The following is a 16,457-nucleotide window of genomic DNA, read 5'->3' as shown; positions in this document are numbered from 1 at the left end:
TGCATACTGAAGGTTGTTGTATATAACCATAATCTGTTCATAATACACTACAAGGTGCCAATTATCATAACTGCATGGCTGCAGCACAGCTGTCTTCAATGAAGTGACAGTTGATAGTCAGGTATACAAGGATGTGACATACAGTATCTCCACTCTGCTGGTGATCATTTTTCTAACCAGATTGCAACAACAACAACAAAATACAAAATAAAGAAAGATAGAAATCTTGGTTTCCATTTTAGTGATTAGCTGGGTATTCTTCTCTATTCTAGCAGGCTCACAGCACCGCATTTATGTGCATGTGAATTACACATCTGTGGTTCTCACAGTGGGGTTTGGGGTCCCCAGGAAAAATTGTTAACACAAGCATCAAAATCTGATTAGCCATATATACTAAAAGCTCAAAACGAGACACAATGCGATGCGACACATGGAGAGCTTGTAGATGTGAAAATGTATTTTCTTTTTTTTATCTTGAAAACATTTGAAACATTTTGAATATTTTTTAGACACTTTGACAACACAAATCTTGTAAGGTGCCCCTAACAAGTTTTTTTTTTTAGCCAAATACATCATTTGGGGGTCCTTAACATGAAGTTTGAGAACCACTGAATTACATGATGCAAAATTGCCTATCATTCATGCATTCTCTTCATAGCACTGAACTGGTATTTGTCAACTGACGTTATAAATCCTAAAATACACGGTTGATTCATTGCTTTGTTCGCTATTGCTATAACGCTTTTGTATCACAGCTCGACTCAAAAGATTGACTTCATAAACAGTAATATAGGCTATATCATTTATTTCATTTGGTTGTTTTAACATAGAGAGATGACTTCCACACACCCGGTTTCATTTCACAGCAGGTGCGTATAGGTCCTGGCAGAGCAGCAAACGTTTGGAGGAGGAGGAGAGACCCGCACACCGCCACTTGCTGGTTCAAGAGAACCAGGTTGTTTTAACATCAAATTTATTTTTGCATTTTTCTCAGTTTTCCTTACAGCATCCCCTGCTGCTGCTAACATCCCCACCCACTGTTGGACTGGGGAGAGACGCCGTAGACTCAACCCTCCAACACACAATGAGTTGCCTGCTACTTCTTTTCACCGCAAGGAGTTTCACCAGGATTATGTAATCAGTAATGTGAGCAGAGATCTCCTCCGTGCTGACCATCCTCCGGTCAATGGAAACCACTAGAGAAGCGACAAAGACATAATCCTGCCAGCACCTCACTTGCAATAACTGACAATTGCTGTTTGCAGCGCCAAGCCAAGCCAGAGGCACCATTACCCAGGTCTGAACCCAGATCTCTGCCACCAGGAGAGGAGACCCCCTTAAACTCTAAAAATACATATTGTTTTTAGCATACAGTAGTCACAGGCCCGCTTACACAATTTTAAGGAGGCTAGTCTTAAACAAGAAAAGAAGATATGAGATTTACTACAGTGTAGGGTCACAGGTGTTTCCAAACGAGTAAGGTAAGCAGATCAATAGGTAACATTCTCCAGCATGATTGGTTGCTATAGTCAAAACCTTTCCCTGTTGTGTGAGCTCTATGCTGCAAGACCCATCCGGAGACATTGAACTAAGCACTGCCGTTATTAGGCCAAGGCTGGCACACGGCAGTTTGCATTGAGCGAGGATGTGGTACAGTACTGTATGTATACAGGCAACTGCACTACCGTTGCTGTCGTTTGCTCTAACTGTAATCAACTTGGTTCATCCCACCCTTCCTGGCTCAAAAATAGACAGGTTGGTGGAAAAATCAATGGTTGAGTCGGTTTTATTGTCAGAGCGATGCAGTAAATACACTTACCTTCAACCTCGCCTGCTTCCCACGGCCTCACACACAGATGGGTAATTAGAGAGGGATGAAGGGACGGATGGAAGCGAGAGAGAGTGGTATGAAGTCTGGGGGTAGAGGGAATAGAAAATAACAAGACAAGTTTAATTACCGCAGGGCACCAAGGTGCAATAAGACTCCTCTGTTACGTTGCGATCAAACACGTGGGTCGTGAGCTGGGACGTTCCCCTCAATGATTACGGATCAGGATCCATACTGGGGAGATGTTCTCCGACAGGGTGGCAATTCTACTATCGACATAGAGCCAGGAGTCACAGTTAAGCAGTGGTGGGAAAAAGTACTCAAAGTTTTTACCTAAGTAAAAATACTAATACTGCAATATAGAACTACTCCATTACAAGGAAAAGTCCAGAATTCAAGTACTGACATCAAAATGTACTTCAAGTATCAAACGTTTAAAGTACACATTATGCAGAATGTCAAGTTTTCAAATGTATAAAAACCTTTTGAAAATAGCAGATCTACAAGCTCACAAAGCGTTGCATTGCCATGTATTGTGAGCTTGTAGATTGGCTATTTTCAAATGGCCGAAATGTATATAGGGCTGAAGTGGTTAGTGTATGTTTTGTTGTGTATTAATAATCAAAAGCTACAAAGTAAGTAAAGTTTTCAAAGAAATGTAGTGGAATATTTGCCTCTGAGATGTAATGGAGTAGAAGTAAAAGTACTGGAAATTGGAAATACTCAAGTATGCAGGTACTACAGTACCTGTATGAGTATACCGGTCAAACAAAGAATCCATTTCAAAACACTCCTGACCACCTACAAAGCACTAAACAACCTGGCTCCCCCATACCTCTGTGACCTCCTCAAACATCGGCTGCGTTCGAATTGCTAGGGTTGTTCCCTACTCCCTACTCCCCATACGGGGACCCAGACTCAGTGGACTCAAATAGTGATTAATTCGGACAATACTCCCTGTATGGGGAGCACCGACTCTGACGTCAATATCGGTAGAGGGCGCTATAGGTCCGTGGGTTCATGTACTTTTTATTTGCATTGTAATCCCCCATAGGGTTCAGATCGCCTCATAAAGAACTGTATGAAAAATAAACAAATCATCCCGGCCGTTTCACTCATTTGGATATGAAGAATCAACTGACTACAAAAAAACAGTCAAAACGCTGCTGCTGAAATGATGATAAAAAGGTTATTCTTTTAAAATAACATAGGCCTATGATTATTATCAATACATTAATATTATATCCATTATCCAGCAATATGAAAACAGTGCACCACCTTGACAATATGAAAATGGGGGGGGGGGTACGGCAAAAATAGCCGATCTATAAGCAACGCGACGTCCGTGTTGTGAGCTTGTAGATCGGGTACTTTTGGTAAAAGAATTACCAAAAGTAGCCAATCTACAAGCTCTGCTCACATTACAATACGGACGTTAACAGAAACAGCAGTCCAATAAATTACTGCCTACATAATGAAGTTTTAATGTATTTAGCGCAATTCAATGAAATAATGTTAGATAACATATATTTTTTAATGTCAGGAATTAATTAATATTAATAAAACATATGTTCGGAGACACAATTAATGTGTCTCACATGCATGTACAAAATATATATTGGACTTTAGCACATAGCTTTACAACCTCACCAACCTTAATCCAAAAACTATTAAAATATAAGGCCTTCTACAGCAAGCAACTCATTTCTCTCCTAACGTCATGCGCTGGGCCTGGGTGATATGAATGAATCAGATTAGTAATACTATTGCAAATGCAAATGAATTGTTTTATTATAAATAAATAAAACAAAACAATTGCAAATAAATGCACAGATCATTTGTCTCGAGATCTGTAGCTTCGAGATCCGCCAGGGAAGAAAAGAGAGGGGAAACGAAAGTTTAAAAAGTACATTTGTGTTGATTTCTTTCGCTGGTTCAACTTCTGCCTCTTCTGAGTTGGAGCGCAATAAGCGCATGCATGCAGAAGCAGCGCACGTGCGCGCAAACGCGTGCATGTGCGTTCAAGAGCGAGCTTGCGCAATGCATTATGGGGCAGATTTGCTTCGCTGTGTTTTTGTAGTGACCATCGGATGGTCCCTACAATTCCCGGTGCATTGTGGGATACTTCAGTCCACTACATTAGGGTGCAAAAATGCTCACTACATATTCGGACACTATAACAAAATGGCGGAACCCCAAAGTAGTGCACTATATGGGGCATAGGGAATGAATTCGAACACAGCCATCATGTCCCCTCCCGCTCCCTCAGGTCTGATGATGCAAACCTCCTCGACGTCCCCAAGACCAAACTCCGTACGTGGGGTGACAGAGCTTTTGCCTTTGCTGCCCCAACCCTGTGGAATGCCCTCCCTAAGGCACTCAAGAGATGCCCACCCTCCAAACCTTCAAAACCGCCCTCAAGACCCACCTCTTCAATATTGCCTTCCCTATAGCTAACCCTTTTCACTGTCTTTTTAATGTTTTTATAGCTTTTAGTGTTTATTTCTTTTTTTTCTAATAAAATAGTTTTTATTTTCTTTGTTACCTCTGTAAAGCCCCCCCATGTAAAGCGTCTTTGGGTACTCAGAAAAGCGCTATATAAGTTTGAGATATTATTATTATTATTATTATTATTATTATTATTATTATTATTATAATATGGAGGGTACACAAATTCAAGCTGACTGTTACATTTTATGAGTGATACCCATTATCCACTGTTCTACTTGCATATATATGTTTTAACTTGCTGCAGGCTACATAGAAATGTCGTATGGAACCATCCCAGAGTATATTTGAGAATATTCAATAAGTGAAGATTTCCCCTTGGCCCCTCCTTGGCCCCCCTTGGTATGGTTTCTGTGACCAGATGAAATCAAAGAATGAAGTGCTTCAAGAAACCAAATAAGAAACTAATTGAAGCATGGCAGGATTCTTTATATAAGCCTGTTCTATACTTAACAATTTATCACCTTTGCTGAAGCAAAAAGAAAAAAAGAAACAATGATGCTGTAATCCAGGACACACTGGAGCCCCATTTCCGATTATGGATGATAGTTTTATATTAATCACTGAGGGGAAATGTATTCCTTTCAGCTGATTTTGATTTACAGTCTTTTGAATAACACACCATTGATCTACATCGACACGTTGTGAGCTTGTAGATTGGCTGAACAATTTTAAAATGTTTTTCAGAATAGTAAAAAATGGCAAGTAGGGATTTAGGGATAAGGTGCAAGATATAGCCATTAGTCTTAGTCAACAAAATTAACACTGCCTTTGAAATAGCATATCCTATCCTATATTGGGATTGGGAATGGACAGAATATCCAGAATAGACTGCATCTTCATCAGATGGTAAAATGCGATCAACCAATTGCAATCAATTCACCAAATTGTAGTCACCCATGCAGAAACGGCAAATGTGCTGCTAAGGGACATAATACATAATAAATGAAAACAGAATCATAAATAGAAAACGGTTTGAGTTTGCCTCATAAGCCCAGTTACGCATTCAAACTTAAACATTTTGAAAAGATGAACTTATAGATCAGCTATTTTTGAAAACATTTGAATAACACGTTATTTATTCCAACCAGTTCCTTTCCCCTCCATCAGACACCCCAGCTGACCAGGGGGAGGCAGTATAGAGACCAGGACGGGGAGATGCAAACTCCTCACAGAAATGCTCTGTTGCCAACCCCTATAGGCGTTGACGATATGGAGGAGAGAACATGCCCCCTGCGTCCCCAGCGGGAATCGAACACAGAACCTTGTAGCTGTGAGGCGACAGCGCTACCGACTGCACCACTATGCCCCTCATTTATTTCATTTCTTATAAGTGAAGTATTCTCAAACAGAAACTTTAATAAAATCAACGTTTTTCAAAAATATCTCAATATTTTGCACCTTTTTACAAATTTAAAAACATGTTACTCGGTAGTCTAGGACAACCACCTCAATGAGGAACAAAACATTGTCATGACAAAATAAAATGCAAAGCAGTATGGCATAGATATAATATCACCTGGGTGCACATCCAGTCGAGGCCGAGTACCCCAAGGCTACATTATATTCTGTTTTTAGCCTTATTGGGCTCACTCACACTGCCTTATGACACTCACTCACTCCATCTATCTTACTCAAACACTCAAAGATGCCCAGGACAGGTCGACGTCGATACGGAATACCCATTTTTGTCGGCACATTGCCATAACCACGCGACACACATGGAAACGAGAGCTGGCAGTGTCACTAGGCACGTTTACATGTCACGTTCTAATCGGGTTAAAACAAGGTTTTAAATACACCCGATTTAAAATATCCATGTATACACCTAAATAAACCCGATCAAGTCCGACCCGATTTAAATTCTAATCGGGTGCAGAGGGGTGGTCTAGACTTTTTTTAGACCCGATCAAGAGGACATTTCTTCCATGTATACACCTTAACCCGATTAGAATCTGATATGTTCTTTCTGCACATCAAATCGTCGGCAATTTCTGTTGCTTAACCTCCTTGTTTTTGGCAGTGCGATGAGGCGGTATTCCTCTCTCGTTCCCTCTCCCCCTCTCTCTCTGCAAGCGCACGTGCGCGCACACACACGGAACTATTGCCGAAAATCTCCCATGCAAATAAAAAGTATAAATAAATAAAAGTGTTGCAGCCACTGAGATAATGGATGATGAGAATCACTCGTAGGCTACCTGAAGTTGCATGCGCTGCCCCCCCCCCCCCCCCCCCCACCCCTGCCTCTGTGATCGCAGATCTGTTTCTGTTTGGCTGAAGAAAGTTGATATCCAATACTATGCCTACATGCCATTATGGTTTAAACTTGAAGCTGGTCAGTTTAGTGTGCTTCAAGTGAGTCAGAGTCGGACCAGCTCCGCTGCTTCAAGTCAGAGTTGGAACAGCTCCGCTGCAGCTACAGTAATTGATTTGACCTAGTTTCACGTCTTTTGCTAGTGATGGTGGCAGCGGTGGCCGAACGGATAGCGGCGCGGTCTAGATACCGGAAGGTTCCCAGTTCGAACCAGCCGTCCGACACGTTAAAATTACCACCGCTGAAATGCCCTTGAACAAGGCATCAACCACTACGATGAAATGTGTTCTATGAGCAGGGCCTGGCTGGAAACAAGTTCTTGAGCTTAGCCCAGATACCCTGGGTAAATATAGATTTCATTTCATTTCATTTCATGTAATCAATACATCATTTGGAACCACCTGCGTAAAATTCCACATTAGCCTATTTTACATTTTAAATGGCTTGCATGCCATGTAGCCTACTCTTAATATTTTTCATTGTATATAGATATTTAATATAATATTCTTTCCATTGCAACTATAGGGTAGGGTAAAATGTGAAAGCTGAATTAATAATAAATAGTATAAAGACGAGACGACTCAGACCATAAGGGTTATTAATTACTAGCCACAAAATAAACTGGAAATCAATCAACTCCGACGTCTGAAGGCTCTACCATTCAGTAGCCTACCATTGCTAAACAAACACAGTCCAAGTAGGCTAGTTGCATTCTCGACAGAGATGAGAGAGGAGAGATGGAACCCAGCCAGCACGCCCACTTGGGTCCCATGTGGTTTCAATGCGGGATACATGGGTACAAGTGGGAATGGGCTTGAACTGGGAACATGTAGTTCCAACATGGTCTACATGTGGGCTAACTTGCATGGGTTGGAAGTGGGCAAGCCTATATAGGTCCCACGTGGTCTACACAAGGGCTAACTGGCATGGGTTGGAAGTAGGCAAGCCCATATTGGTCCAACATGGTCTACATGTGGGCTAACTTGCATGGGTTGGAAGTGGGCAAGCCCATGTAGTTCCAACATGGTCTACATGTGGGCTAACTGGCATGGGTTGGAAGTGGGCAAGCCCATCTACAAGTAGGGCTGTAGCCTGTAGGCCTACACAAACAGCAGCGTTGTAACAGTAGGCCTATAGAGCGTCGCAGTCCCGCCCCCTACATGGCCCAGGAAATGATTCTCCGTTCATTTTCCTCATAGACATTTCAGAAAGTATTTATTTTATTTATTTACTTTTTGAAATGTCTATGGGAAAAATGCATTGGGATTCATTTCCTGGGCCATGGTAGGGGGCGGGACTGTGGCGCTCTATAGCCTATAGGTATTAGGTAGGCCTACCATTACAATCCCTTTGTTCTTCTGCTCATCTTCTCATTTCTCAAATTCTCATTTCCCCCATCAGAAAAGTTGAAGTCAAACTGTTCTGCTGCTTCATTAACGAAACAAATCCAAATACATCCAGTGGTGGCCTTATATATGTTTCAATCGTTTCAATTGAAACGGGCCTCGAGCATTGGGGGCCTCCCGATTAAAAAAACCCAAACAAAAAACAGTTCAGTGTGTGTAAAGGCGGGAGGGAAGAATGGGTAAAAGTGGGAAAACACATGTGGTGACCCATTTTATAGTAATAATAGGCCTATTAATAATAATATGGTTAGCTGTGTGTATAATAATAATAATGTATTATTGAGTGGTGCAGCCACTTAAGGAACGGCAATGTGTGTCCCTATGTCTGTCTGTCCGTTTAGGGTACCAACAGGTGACAAAGTGGCGCTGTCGAGCTTCACACCGTGCACAGGTGCATGATGGGAAGTTGAGATTTTTTTAGTGGAGTGTACTCTCAGCCTACTGTACTGTACTGTACTATACTTTTACATAATAGGTAGTTAAAACACCTTAGAAGCCTGGAACTATTTAATCCATTTCATCCAGGGTGCCCATCATTTGTAGCGCACGGACCACTTTTACCGGCGCACCGGAAGTTGGTGTGCATGTCTGTGTAGCAGCTAACAATAGCCACACCACTCTAGAGTGTCGTTCGACAACAACGGGAGGTCATAATAAATCTATCGCGACTAGCGACTGGACCGCGGAAGGCCGTCAAACACAGGCTATTTTTTCAGAATTAGACGGGATGATTTAGATCGGGAGTTATGATCGTTTTAAGATTTTCGTTTTCGTCAGCTAAACAGGCAGGGGAGATTTTCGATGACGTGTCACTTTTTGACACGTCATCGGATCGGGCAACAAGCGCTCCAAGGCTCTAGAGCGATGCGAACGGTTTTGTTTTCATTAATCTCCGTCCTGTTTATCAATCTCCGTGTTGGGCACTTGACCATGACCTTGAACTTGGACGGAGAACTCTGACTTGGACATCCAAGGTGTTAATCAACTAGTCGACTAGTAAACTAGGCAACTAGTCAACTAGTAAAACTGACTAGAAGTGAATGCCCTACAGTACAATGTAGTACAGTATGAGTACAGTATAGTACAAGTAAGTACAGTACGACTACAGTACAAGTGCATTACAGTATGAGTACAGTACAGTACAATGTAGTAGGCTACAGTACAAGTACGGTATCAGTACAGTACAATGTAGTAGGCTACAGTACAAGTACAGTATTAGTACAGTACGAGTACAGAACGAGTACAGTACATCCAGTGGCGGCCTTATATATGTCTCAATCATTTCAATTGAATTTAAAAATGATGTAATTATTATTATTATTATTATTATTATTATTTGTAGTAGTAGTAGTATTGCATTGCATCACATCCTTCCAATCAGCCTAGTCAATTATTCATCCTCCTCCTGTACGTCCACTTACCACTAGTTGGCATCAGCTAATAATTGCTGCAGGTTTTTTTGTTTTTTTGATAATAATTATTCATTATTAAAATTATGACGTCATGAACGGGGCCTCCCGCGTGCACTCACTGCACTAGCAGCGCTGAGACACTGACAAAAAAGAGGGGAAAAAAACATTTTTTTTTTTTTTTTAATAATAATTATTAATTATTAAAATTATGACGTCATGAACGGGGCCTCCCGATCTCTAAGGCCGCCCCTGAGTACATCACCACTCTGTTCAGATGGGTCTGATTTCATTATACAAACAGCAGCTAATCTGATTAAAAGTGGGCACATGTAAACACCTGATCGGATTGAACTTGCCCCATGTAAACACTTGATCCAAAACCTTCAATCGGGTTTATTTTAATCAGATTGGAAGAAAGGTGTCCATGTAAACGCACCTAGTGTGTCAGTGATGAACTGGCAAAGAACCGTTATAACCAGAGCCATAGCCTCGCTCTTAACCTCCCTAAGGTGGGCCCTTGCCTGCCAAGCGCTCCATCCCCTTTCCCTTTCCATTCCCAGAGAGAGGCTCCCACCGGTGACAGGGAGGCGCTGGGATGCCGATAGTGACAGTAATTAAAAGGGTTGATCAGAGTGACGGAAGGAGGACACCCAGGGAGAAAACAAGATTCTGAAGAGGGAGGCGAGCGAGCGAGAGCAAGGTAGAGAGAGAGAGAGAGAGAGATTGAGAGCATTATGAGCATCTATCACATGAGATCAGTCCTCAAGTTAAGAGGGGTAGCCTTTTTTTTGTCCTCAGACACTTCAATCGGGGTGGAAATCTTAGAGTCGCCATAATGGAAGACCCAGAAAAACTGAATTTACAGTCAAGGATGTTGGCTCTATTGAGTGTGTTCATGTTATCGAGAAGAACGGGAACTATAAGAGACACTTGCTTAAAGGCGTAGTGAAATAAAAAATACGTTTTTCACACTTTTAGACCATATCATCATATGGGCATACCCAACAATGGATGCCAAAAAAATTGGTAAATTCTCATTGTTGTGTGTTTTTATATCAAAAGTCCATAAAAATATGTTTTTAATTACTTCCTGAAAACGAAAACGTGCTGCGTGATGACGTGTAGAGATACACATCAATAAAAGCCAATAAAAATGAAGCTCACCAGTTTGTTTCCCATGCTTCTTGTCCTCCTCCACACAGCTGGTTTTGATTTAAGAACTACTCCGTTTTTAATCTCATTCAAGATGACATCCAGATAGTGTATTACTTGTTTTAAACTTAATCATCACGCTAAAATATGTATATAGGTTGTGTATACTGTAGGTTAGAAATAATCCGCTGACTTGTCCTCATGTCTCCCTGTCACTTTGTTTACAAACGAAATTCACGTGCAGGAAGTCACAGACTTTGAGACCCCATAGCCTGGAGGGATGCGACGCTCTGATTGGTTCAGAAACTTCAGAGCCAGCGTTTGAAGCTAAAACGTCAAAATAAAATGTCCACCATTTCCGTTGCCCTACCTACACCTTTAAAGGTGTAATGAAACGGAAATGGTGGACATTTTATTATGAAGTTTCAAACGGTTTCAAGTTGAAACACCGGTCTGAAGTTTCTGAACCAATCAGAGCGTCGCATCCCTTCAGGCGATGGGACGGTAGCTAGGGACTGTTGCTATGCTATACGCAGCAGCGTGGTGTGTGTTTGTTTACAAATCAAATAGACGGCCAACTGTACCAGTTTACTGTTATGTGGCTTATTTCTACCCTATAATGTTTTCAGATACATATTTTAGCGTGATGATTAAGTTGAAACCGAGTAATACACTGTCTGGATGTTATCTGGAATGGGAATAAAAACGGAGGATTTCTGTAATCAATAGCAGCTGTGCTGCACGGATGCGCACATATGGAGAGGATACGGGTGAGCTTAATTCTTATTGGCTTTTATCGATGTTGGCCTCGACACGTCATCACGCAGCACGTTTTCGTTTTCAGGAAGTAATAAAAAAAATATTTTATGGACTTTTGATATAAAAAACACACAAAAATGAGAATTTTCCCATTTTTTTGGCATCCATTGTTAGGTATGCTCATATGATGACCACGGAGATGGTCTAAAAGTGTGAAAAACGTATTTTTCATTTCACTACACCTTTAAACAAAATAACCAATTTCCCGAATGGACCACTTCCTGTATGGCGTTCTCCTATTATCCAAATTCTGTTTTGGTTCTCTTCACAAAATATGGGTGGGGGGAATGACACCTTGACTAATAAGCCAAACATTAATTGCGTTCCCTGGTCTATTTTAATTACCTTTACAGTGACATGCTTGCTTTTGGTCCGAGAAATGTCAGTGACAGGGCATCATTCATAGGATGAGCCACTCAAGGTCATTCAGCCTCCAGAACCATGCTGCCTCAGGTGGAGTTCATTCAGCCTCCAGAACCATGCTGACTCAGGTGGAGTTCTATAAGGTCATTCAGCCTCCAGAACCATGCTGCCTCAGGTGGAGTTCTATAAGGTCATTCAGCCTCCAGAACCATGCTGCCTCAGGTGGAGTTCTATAAGGTCATTCAGCCTCCAGAACCATGCTGCCTCAGGTGGAGTTCTATAAGGTCATTCAGCCTCCAGAACCATGCTGCCTCAGGTGGAGTTAGGATGAGCCACTCAAGGTCATTCAGCATCCAGAACCATGCCTGGACTCCTCAGGTGGAGTTCTATTGGAGTAAATACAGGAGCTAGACTGCTGCCTCTATCCGGCTTTTCATCTGTCAAGGCTGTCAAATGTTTCTAACGTAAACTTTCATGCAGGTAATTGCTGTTAAGGACCGTAGCAACTTTAGGGGAACAAAATAACAAGCCACCAGTGCTTAACTGTGAAATGTGCTTAACTGTTGGTATGAAAGTAGCACTGTGGCATATATGAAGTCAGACTCATGCAAAGTGCTATGACAAAGCTCCTGTAACAATGGCTATGTACAGTTGTGAGCAATCGTTTACCTACATTTGTACAGTTTTTACTTTCCAATAATTTATAAAACTCTTATTTATCTGTGATAGTTTAGATATAGATTGTAGCAAATACTTCTGAAAATGTAACCAAATCTGCTGGGTCAAAAATATACATACAGTAATGCTAATATGACATGTGACATCTTTTTTTGTGCGTGCGTGCGGGCGTGCGTGCGTGCGTCAAAGAAGTACATTTGCTGACGTATGTATACCTTTGTTCACAACTGATGTAATATCCGGTGACTGATGAAAGCGAGAGGGCTCAAACACATTCATTTGACCAATGATACCTCGGCTCATAATGCTTAATTTGTGTTGCGCACTGAAAACAGATGTACAAGCCAACAAAGCTTGTAGATCATGCTATTTTCGCTACCACCATACACTGAAATATCAAGCTCAATGGTAGGTGTGGCAGTCATTGAATAACCATCCATCTTTTTTTTTCTAATTTCCTCTCCAAATTAATGAAATCATTTACCTAAAATAATCTTGCGGTCCACTGGCAATCAGCCCACGGGCGACTGACCCCTAGGGTTATAGTTATATGGAGATAATGCTAGCTGCAGAATCCAACCCACGCTGGCTTCATTTGGGAGAAAGAGAAAGAGGTAGACCAAAAACGAGCACACTAAAGCCCATTCAACAATCTGCCGGGAGCCCGGCTCACAAAGAATAGCCAGCAGCACTCCAAAGTCATTCTAGTACCTCTTCATTAATAAGGCATGGGCTTACTGTACTCGGACGTGTTTGTGTCAAGCCTTCCTCTCAGCATGTATCAGAATAAGAAACTGGTCATTAAGAAGACAAGGACTGGCCTGGGCCGTGGCTCAGCGGTCCAGGCACCTTGGCTGGTAATCCAGTCTGGCAGTGTGCCGCGGGTTCGACTCCCGATCCCGACGGCCTTTACTGCATGTCTTCCCCCCCATCTCTCTCCCCATTTCCTGTCAGCCTACTGTCTGTCCCTCCATAAAAAATATAAAATAAAGGCGAAAGCCACAAAAAAAACATTAAAAAAAAAAGAAGACAAGGATTGCCGTTTGTATTTGTAAATAGCCACCGCGACAGTCATTCTCAAAAGCATCCGACTTAATATTTTTGATGGCAAAAATATATAAAAACAAATAATTGTTAAAAAAAAAGGGGAAACATGAAACCTTATCCTTTGGAAAGCATAGGTTGCCTGTTGTTTCGCCCCTTTATTTTGACATGACAAAGCCTAAGTTGGCATAGCCATATAAGAACAAAGGAGTTAACAATATGACATTCTGCCATGTGAATTGCAGACATTGTGTAGGCAGGGGCATATGCACATACACTAGAGATTAATATGTAAATGCTTCTGTGCCAAGAGGACTCTTACGGAGCACTTATTGTCGCCGGCAACAACTGGCATCTCTCCCGATTTAATTTATTTTGTACGTGCCAAATACTGTAGGTCAACAAGATCCTCTCCTTCTGATTCACCACATTAACTGTTCCATATAAATTATAAATACCAAATAAATAATGAAGTGCCCGCATCAGTGAATTCAGTTTATATTTGGAAGCCAAGCAGCACACAATGTCACCTTAGCTTGAACAATGACGGGGATGCGATACAGGATTTGTTGTACTTTTGGCATTGTAGGATTACAACTGGTAGGTATTCGGTAGGTAACAGTGGCAATTTGCGTAGACGCCAACCGTTGGATTACAATGTTGATTTATGTACTGTGATGTCAGGCCATGTCCATACATGGTCATTACTGTTCCCTAACGTAGATTTATGCTTCAGATACTCAGGCAGACGCACAACTTGAACTTTATACAGCAGATGAGGAATACGCAACAATATTGAAAGCTGAATTGCTGAAGTGCTGCAACTTTAAAGGTATATTCAGTGATTTCACTTAATTCAAATATCACTTATTTTTTCTTATTTTTTGGATAATCCTCCCTACTATAAAGTGTGCTGACCATATAAGGAGTTCCTCCCTGTCCCCAGTGAGCCCCTGGGGTCAAAAAACCCTAGTTTCGGTTTGGGCTTTGGGTGGCAAAGCCTTCATCCAATCAGGATGAGAGGGGCCTTCCTCCAATCATGATCGAGTGGGGCGGGCCTTGGTGCACGTGCTGTTGGTCTGTTGTACTTCCCCCACTGTAGAGCGTGTGCATGTGCACATCTTGTTACCGGGGCGGACCGGGGTTTTTTCCAAATCACCCAAATCACTGAATGCTCCTTTAAACTAAATGCAACAGAATTTCAACATAGTGACAACCTAGAACAGACCAGTTCAGATTAAAGTACAGGTCTATGCCCCTCCCCCATTCAGAATGTTCTTCTAGGCCAGTGGTTTTGGTTTTCAACCCTTTTCATATCAACTTCCATTATTCATTCACTCGGCATTTGAGGCACGGACCACCTGAGATTTAGCCTCTCACACCCAAAACTAATATGTTTTGTTTTCGTTCCATGCTGTATTGATGTTCCTACATATAAGTAGGAGACGTAACAGGCAAACGTTGATCAAAATAACAATTATTTTACATTCTGTAGTTGTGTAAACTTCTTGTAAATTAAGTAATAAAGATGTTTAACAATCATTTTCTCTCGAGTTAAATTCAAGATTTAAGTCAGTTACAGATACAAGGGTACATTGTGTTACCAACTCTCCATCATTCAGCTGGGGACTACCTGGAACCCCCTCAAGGACCACTAGTGGTCCCCAGACCACTGGTTGAAAACCATTGTTCTAGAAACACCATTGGAGACCTCAGGCTAACGTGACCATGTATGAGTAATGAAGCTGCAGATATTGACTGTTCATTCGTGAATGAACATATTACAAGTCTGCAGTGATCATTTTAAACGAATATTGTTCTGCAATACATATTCATTAATATGTTCTTTTTGAACAGTATGGACCTTTAGAGTACAAGACAGATAGCCTACCAATATCACCACTTATCCATAGTCATTATAGTGACAAATTGAAAATTGGGCCTTCCAAGATCTAATTCCCAATGATCATCATAATCCAATTAAAATAATTAATAGCATTTTCTCTCGCTCTATTTTTTTTCCTTGTGACCAAGTACAAGTAATGAGTACACGCTAATAAATGCAATCGGACAGGCTCCGTTGCATTTACGGCCTCCGGTTATGGAATCTAGTCGTGATATGAAGGAATGTGGCATTTACTGAGGCTAATATTTCCCATCATTGCTCAGCGTAGCATGCACATCCACCAGCTGGGAGAGATAATGCACAAACAGGATAATAGATTAGCTTTTCTGAAACGAAACTACAGGCAGTTTTTAAGCTACAGGGTGAAATATCAAATATAATCTTTCTTAATAACAGACAGAGATGCTAGACATACACTGATGGGTGTCTTGAAAAAAAAAGTTCTAGCAAAGAACGGTTATCCAAATATTGTTCTCTATATGGGGGGGGGCTCAGGAGTGGCCGGATGGTAACCGCAAGGTTGGCAGTTCGAACCCGGGCTCCCCTAGAGTTAGTGTTGAAGTGTCCTTGAGAAAGACACTAAACCCCTATTTGGTCCTGATGTGCTGGTTGGTGCCTTGCATGGTTTCCGCCGCCAACGGTGTATGAATGAAATGAAATGAAATGAAATCTATATTTACCCAGGGTATCTGGGCTAAGCTCAAGAACTTGTTTCCAGCCAGGCCCTGCTCATAGAACACATTTCATTGTAGTGGTTCAATGCCTTGTTCAAGGGCACTTCAGCGGTGGTAATTTTAACGTGTCGGACGGCTGATTCGAACTAGGAACTAGGAACCTTCCGGTATCAAGACCGCACCGCTATCCGTTCGGCCACCGCTGCCACACAATGTGTGTGTGTGAATGGGTGAATGGAATGCACAATCTATGTAAAGCGCTTTGGATAAAGGCGCTATATAAATGCACCATTTATATGTAGCAGGTTCTCTTCTAATTCTGTAATACTGAGGTGTTTGCTCATCTGAAGCTT

The 16,457-nt window shown here is 41.6% G+C and overlaps 1 protein-coding gene across 3 annotated transcripts in view; it reads right to left on the bottom strand.

The window, feature by feature from the left end:
• Positions 1-16,457, bottom strand: part of fhit (fragile histidine triad diadenosine triphosphatase) — a 397,577-nt gene that overhangs the window by 372,455 nt on the left and 8,665 nt on the right. For 2 of the 3 annotated variants that reach the window (XR_013790805.1, XM_079510118.1), the window contains exon 3: positions 1,820-1,914. The gene's annotated coding sequence lies outside the window, so the exon portion shown is untranslated. Of the gene's footprint in view, positions 1-1,819; positions 1,918-16,457 lie in introns of all 3 variants that reach the window. The other variant, XR_013790806.1, reaches the window with a different exon arrangement.

This window comes from Electrona antarctica (assembly GCF_951216825.1).
Source record: "Electrona antarctica genome assembly, chromosome: 9".
NCBI classification, from domain to species: domain Eukaryota; kingdom Metazoa; phylum Chordata; class Actinopteri; order Myctophiformes; family Myctophidae; genus Electrona; species Electrona antarctica.
The sequence above is the reverse complement of the archived record's forward strand: the minus strand, read 5'-3'. Positions and strand labels throughout refer to the sequence as shown.